A 7,034-nucleotide genomic window follows, 5' to 3' on the forward strand; every position below is an offset into this window, starting at 1 on the left:
GTATATGGAGCATACCGTTATCAACCTATTAAATATTAATAAGCGTATTGCTACAGCCTCAAGGATAGTGTTCAAGGTGACAGGGTGGCATGCTAAGGATTTCCGGACGATTATGGCCACACCGCCAGAAGAGTGTGTGCAGCCATCCCTGTCTTTCCTGTATACCAGGTAACTATTCAAGAATTTTGTGTTCTTGGAATTCAGGTGTGTTTCCTGAACACACATTACACTTGGCTGATTAGCATGCAGAATCTCATAGACGTCGTCAAGATTATTCAGAAGGCCTCTGCAGTTCCATTGTACTATGTTCTCTCTTCCCATTATGAAGTGTTCGGAGCTACTGGACTGTGTTGTTTATGTGTCGTCTTTCGGGGCTGTGACTCTCGTCTTTTTTGGCTTGTCGGGAGGCTTTGGCGTCGGGACGCGTTCCTTGCGGTGCACCGCAGACAAGAACGGACCGACGTCCATTTCATCCTCGGATGTCCTCGGAGCGCCTGAGGGATCAGGCTCCTTGGACCGCGAACCCTTTGGGGCGCGCTTTTCCTTGCCCGCAACCACCGAGGGGTTCAGGAACGCTTCGGATGGCACAGGCGGTGCGGTGGGGGTGGGAGCTGCCGCTGGCTCCCCCAAGTCCATCTCCTCTGCGCCCTCGCCTGTGGCTTGGGACGCTGGAGTGGAAGTGGAGGATGCAGCATCGCTTCCACCAGACGTGGTTGACCCCACAGCCGCTGCTGGCTCGGCTCAGCGAGCGGTGCGGAGGCGGGTTGGGCTGCCCGAGGCAACCCAGGGGGGGCCGGGGGCGGGACCAAGTCCGACTCGCGGTACTGGGTCCCCGCAGAAACCACACGCCGCTCCGCCCCCCGGCGAGCTGCGTCGGCGTACCTCTCCAGAGGGAAAGAGGCGAACCTCTTCCGCGCCTCTGGGAAGGTGATGTTTTCAGTGACCTTGATGTTAATGATTTTCTTTTCTAATTGGAACTTTTCACATTTTCTGGAGTAGGCCGCATGTGGGCCCTGGCAGTTTACGCAAAGAAGTTGTTGAACGTTACAGTTGTCAGACGGGTGGTCGTGCTGGGCGCATTTTGCGCAGGTAAGTCGGCCGCGACAGGAGTTTGTGCCGTGCCCGAACCGTTGGCACTTGAAACAGCGCCGCGGGTTCGGGATGTACGGCCGGACTGAACATCGGATGTAACCTGCGTTGATGAATTCTGGAAGGATGGACTTGTCAAAGGTTAGGATGAGGTGCTTTGTCGGTATTTGTTTATCGTCTCTGCGGATGGTTATGCGCCTGACCGCTGTTACGCCCTGACTACGAAGGCCCTCCAGCAGGTCAGCTTCAGATTCATTTAGCAGGTCATACTCGGAAATCACGCCCTGGGAGCTGTTTAAGCTGCGGTGGGGCGTGACTCGGATTGGCTGATCGGCGATGCTGGTTTGAGCAAGAAGTTTATTGGCCTGATCCTGGCTACTGACCTCGACAAGAATTTCACCGGTTCGTTGTTTTTTGGCCTTATACGACCCTCCAACAATACCGTCAAGAAACTTTGAAATGAGAAATACAGACTGTGAAGCAAGAGGTTTTGATTGGTCTACAGATTCCATCACGATGAAGCGAGGATAGTTGTTCGGTTTCGGAGGACTCAAGTTAGGAAGTGGTGGAAAAGAAACTTCGGTGCGGCCCCTTTTCGGGGGCCGATCACGTTTGGGGGGGGGTTTTGAAAATGCCATATAGCATAGTATAAAAGCAGGGACACTGGGGTACTTTCTTCTTTGACCTTACCCTGGTAGCCAAAGAGGTCCCGGAGCTCCCTGCCTGGTAGACAGACAGGGAGCCCATCCGCCGGAGCTTGACCTGGGCTCCGACGGCCACCGTTCGTGGTTTCTAACCCTCCACCTATAAACACATCGCCACGGTTGGATCCAGCTTATGTTTGGGGGCTCGGGGTCCGCGGTATCGCCAGTACCGTCACCAAGATTGCTCAAGGTGCCCCGTGCGGGGGCCAGTTAGGTCTCACCGACAAGAGTGCACACTCCTGGCGTAAGCTGAAGGGTCAGCTCGGAAGACCTTTTTTCGTATACACCGCGCTTGGTAACTGGAATTAAAGGATAAGGTGGCAATTTTTATTCAACAGCATCGTTTGATGTCTCTACGAATTGATTGCCGGCGACAACCCTAAGACGCCCGCTGGCGGCCTGAAAGAGCGTTTCTCGTAACGGTCTGCACATTGGTATCCCCTGTTTGGCGCTCGCTTCCTCATGACATAGCTTTCAAGAAGTGCTTCATAAGCAATTCAATGGACTGCACTGAGTATGGCTTGCTCTGTGGACTACAACCAGTTAGAAGCAGTCGTCTGGCAATATTTCAGACACCTTCCACCTCCGCAGGCACAAATTTAACTTGTCTTCAACCCCCACATAAGTGAATTCCCACCCCACCATCCCAGTCGCCAAATGGGCCTGGAGCCTTCGATTCTAATGAAAGTGTTTCTCCTTCTCTTCCTCTACTTCAATGACCTGATGGTGTAGAGTACTGCGTAATGGGATGTAAAAGAGAAAAATTATGTTTGCACTTTGCGGCTAAGTACAGGCATTTAGCTGAATGAAACTTGGACGGACTGGAGCTTTATTCCAGCCAACAAATGTCGGGCTGCCTGTTTTCCGCCCGCGTCGCAGGCATCTCACTATTTGTGTAAAACACAACCCAATACGCTCGACCAGGGAAGGCACCAGACACGCCGCATTTGGCTGTTTGACGGTCACATGTCAAATGTTATGTCCGCTATGCTGGCCTCCCTGCAGCATAACAGACAAGTCATCCGTGACGGCACAAAACCTATAGCTTCACGTGCACGGCCCCCTTCTCTCCCGCCACTCCGCCCACATGCACGCAGAAACCGGCAACTGCTTATGTGCGCCTGCTTAAACGTGGAAGACGCCGCCAGTGGTGAAGAACAATTAACAATGGAAGAACAGTTCTAAAAGATGGGTCGGCGGTGGCGAAAAGGAACGCAGGAACCCCGCCGCGTAAAGCGGCTTCCCCGGAATGAAAGCTTCAGGGAGGGGGGGGCGGTGTCAGAGATATGCTGCTTGGTAGTAATAATTAAATGACTCGGGCTAAAGTTACGTTTTCTCTGTACAAGAGGGAATTTCCGGGCTATAACTACTTATGGTCCCAAAACCTCACATGTACTAGGGGCCGCAGACGTGCACACAGATTAATATTTAGGTGCCAGAAAACTTGGCTAGCAATACTCACCATGCAGTGCTGTCGACAGTGTGCACTGCAGAAGGAAGGCGTTCATGATGACAAAAACTGCTCTCCTCTGTTGGAACGTAGTCGCATTCAGGTTCGGGCGAGGGGGACGGATTTTCTGTTCTTAAGCCTACTAAGCACTAGGCGTCCGCATGAATCGCTGCTATTTCGTCCTCTATAGAAAACTTCTCTGAAGCGGATTTTGCCCTCGGGTCGACAAGCCCGAATAACCCAGGTTACTGTATCATTTTTATTTTCTCAAGGCGCATAAAATAAATAAGCTAAGCCCTCTAACCAAGCTCTCCCGTAGTCATAGCAGCTGCAATGAGGAGTCCTGTCTTCGAGGAGCGGCTAGGTTTTAATGTGTGCTGAACTTTGCACCTCTTTTAAATGCAAAGCACCGACTAAATGTTTCTGGCGCCCTTTGTCACTGCCGGCATATATGTCCTTCCAAACATTTTTATAAGTCCACCCAAGAAAGGACAAGAAACTCGGAGCAAGGGCTTTAGCGAAGTTATTCACTCCGCGTTCTCGGGGTATACTAATACAGCTTGCCCGCAAAGCCTGTGAACCGCCGTAATAAGCCAGCTAACCATAATGCGAACATGTGATACGAAAAATATAAGTAGTAAGAGCCAGCTAAAATCCCAATTACCACGGCCGGAGTGCAGCTTCATAGTCTTAAATTCCTCGGGCACTATTTTTTTTTATTCAGAATTGTTTGCACGGGTGCTATCCGTGAGCGGTACAGAGATGTAGGCGCAATGCCTGACAGCCTCTGCCCCCCAAACAGTCCCGCGTAGATGGAAATGCAGAAAACGTATCCTCAAGCACGCAACAAAACACGCGCGACACACGGGGCTTAGAATAGAACAATCAAACATTTAACAATCTTGAACCTACTCGCCTCTAGGAGGATGCCTGCCCTACCAGCCCCTCTGGGAACGTGTAGCTCCGTGGTTTATTACGCACCATGATAAGCGAAGAGCCACAGCAGCGCGATGCTACCTGCCCCTAGAATGCCCCTGTCTCCGCACATGGACCTCGGGACGTGACCAAGGAAGGGCTGGCTGGCGTGCATGGCCAACATTTCCCAGCCATGTCAGTCTGCTTTACTTCACATTCCAACGTACTCAGAAGCTGAATCACGACCACCCATTTCCGTGGAGCACGTCGTACACGCGACTTCTCCCGCCCTTTTGACCACCCTCTCAGCGCCTTTGACCCCGGCACCTTACTCCTCAACGTGGCCACCAATGCATGCTCCAGGCGACCGTTCTGCGCGCTTCTACTGTGGCACCAGAGGACACATTTCCCGTTTTTGCCGCAGACGCCAGATAGATGAGCGACGAGGCTATGCCCCCTTCGAACGAAACAACCGCTTCAGCTACGCCCCTCGTCCCCGTGTGTACTCGCCCCCTGCAGCCCGCTCGTCTCCCTCTCCTGACGCCATGGACTATCCCCGCGATTCTCGGACCATTCGACGTCGTCCCCATTTGCCATTCCGTCGTCCCTTATGCCCACTTCGACCTGTTACCGATGCCCACACCAGCAACAGGAAAACTAGGCACTGCAGTTTTGGAGGGAAAACTGCATCGCTTGGACCGACCGAAATTCCTCCTGAACTCCCGGCTAATAGGATGTCTGTTTTTGTTGAAGGAATTCAAGTGGAAGCATTAGTTGACACTTGCGCTAGTATTTTTGTGATTTGTGCTAATCTGTGTTCGCGCCTCAGAAAAATTAAGGCTCCTTATTCCGGTCCTTGTTTACGTAGTGCCAATGACAATGACATCAAGCCCACTGCTTTTTGAACCGTGGGTGTTTCGATAGGAGGACTCCCCCATTGCATCCAGTGTGCAGTTTGTTCCCGTGTGTCCATGACCTGCACTCTTGGGTGGGATTGTCTTGCCTCGGCCTCCGCCATTACCTCCTGTCGTCACCCGGACATCCGTATTGCTGATGCACAAAATCTCAGTTGTCCAGAAGTGCCATACCCCGCCCTCAAATTGAATGCCGATGCAGTTTAGGAAGCAGGTTGTGAAGGAATCCGATGCTTCTTTGGAAGAAATCGCTGAAGGCGATGTTTTGGCGGTACCGTGGCGGTAATCAGGCCAAGTAACTACTCGATGTTTTCGCCAAGCACCATGCTTTATTTGACGCTCACTCAACTGGGCTCACAACGACTACTGCAAAAGAGCATCGAATTGAAATGGACGGGTCGGCCGTTATTCGACACAAACTATACCGCGTCTCCTCTTCTGAGCGCGAGATAATTCAAGATGATTGAAAATCAGTGCGGAAAAAACAAAGCACAAAAAAGGAACCAGAAGTACACAGGGCAGCGCTGCACTCATAACTAGTTTATTTTGAAGAAAACACTAATATACATACATCAATCTCCCACGTGACGCAAATTATTGCAACAAATGAACAGAAGCAAAACACGCAATCACTCATCGGTCTGCATAAGTGTAATGTATTGCTTTACGCGGTCATCCAAGGGTGTTACTCAGACAAGCGTATTCACGGTTACGCAGCATTGATGATGGCATACTTATACATCGATAGGCAGATCGTCTTATTTGAAAGGACTCGATTATTTTCCTCTTTTATTTTATGTCTGTGTTTCGACAACACAGTGGTTTCTTTAATGAGCGGCACACATCCGTGTGAGCTGCAGTGTTTTGCCACGTGACTGTGCGTATTCCCTTTTAATGAACGCTGGTGCTCCGACAACCTGGTGTTCAGGCACCTCCCTGTTTTTTGCACGTATATAGTTCCCCAGCGATGTGGCAATATATACGCGACCCCCGTTGCCCATTTCACAAATTGGTCTAAATGATTTATCGGGCGCACATTTTTTGTACTTGTATTCCGAGAAGCTAATCTTCGACCAACCGTACTGCACAATTTCGCTAATTTATTTGGTGCCGAGAGCACCACGTCGAAAGCGTGCCTTTTTGCCACATTTTTTAAAGTTATGAAAGAGCCGGTGCTTATACGGTATCACAACGGGGTATCGTTTTCTTCCCATTGGCGGCTGCGTCGCGGAACCTGCCGCATCATTGCCTTTTATCCATTTAACTAGCTTCTGCACGACCATAAGGATAACATTGACAAGATAGCCTGCCATCCCCTGTTTACTTATCTGGTTCGAAAGGCTGTCCTTCAACTGATGGTCACATGACATTGAAAGTGTTGAGCGTAGGGAAGAAAAAGCGACCGCAGTTTTTTCATTACCTTGGAGTGACCCCATTTGAAATTTACAACTGCTTTTTGAGGTATGGAACGGTAACCCCACCATACGTGACCTTTATCGAAAGTTAAAGGGGTCCTGAAATACCTTCCGCCGATGCATGGATGTACATGTAACCAAATAAGACAATGTATTAGCAATCTCCTCCCGCAAGAAGTTTGTTAAAGCGATGAGTATTAGCTGAGAAATCGTAAATCAAAAACCGCGCATTATCGTCGCGCCGCGTTTCCTCCTCTTTGCAACTGTTGACGGCGCGCGAGCACTCCCTCCCATGATGCTGCGCTAGTCAGCGGTGACGTACTTCCGCATTACGCTCCTCCGACTGCCGTCTGCTACGGGCAAGTTTTGTTGACACCATGAATTCCGCACTCCGCTCAAGGATGGATAAGCGAACGAAAAATCCGGCCGCATGTGTGCGGTGGCCTGACCTTGCCCTTTCGCGGTGTGCGTTGCTGCAGTGCAGCACGTGACTTTTAATCGGCGGCTAACTCGCAACCGTTGGGGAGGATCTTGCGCTCGTTGCGCT

This window comes from Haemaphysalis longicornis, unplaced genomic scaffold (genome assembly GCF_048455015.1).
Source record: "Haemaphysalis longicornis isolate Haplotype H1 unplaced genomic scaffold, Haemaphysalis longicornis Haplotype H1 scaffold_9, whole genome shotgun sequence".
NCBI classification, from domain to species: Eukaryota; Metazoa; Arthropoda; class Arachnida; order Ixodida; family Ixodidae; genus Haemaphysalis; species Haemaphysalis longicornis.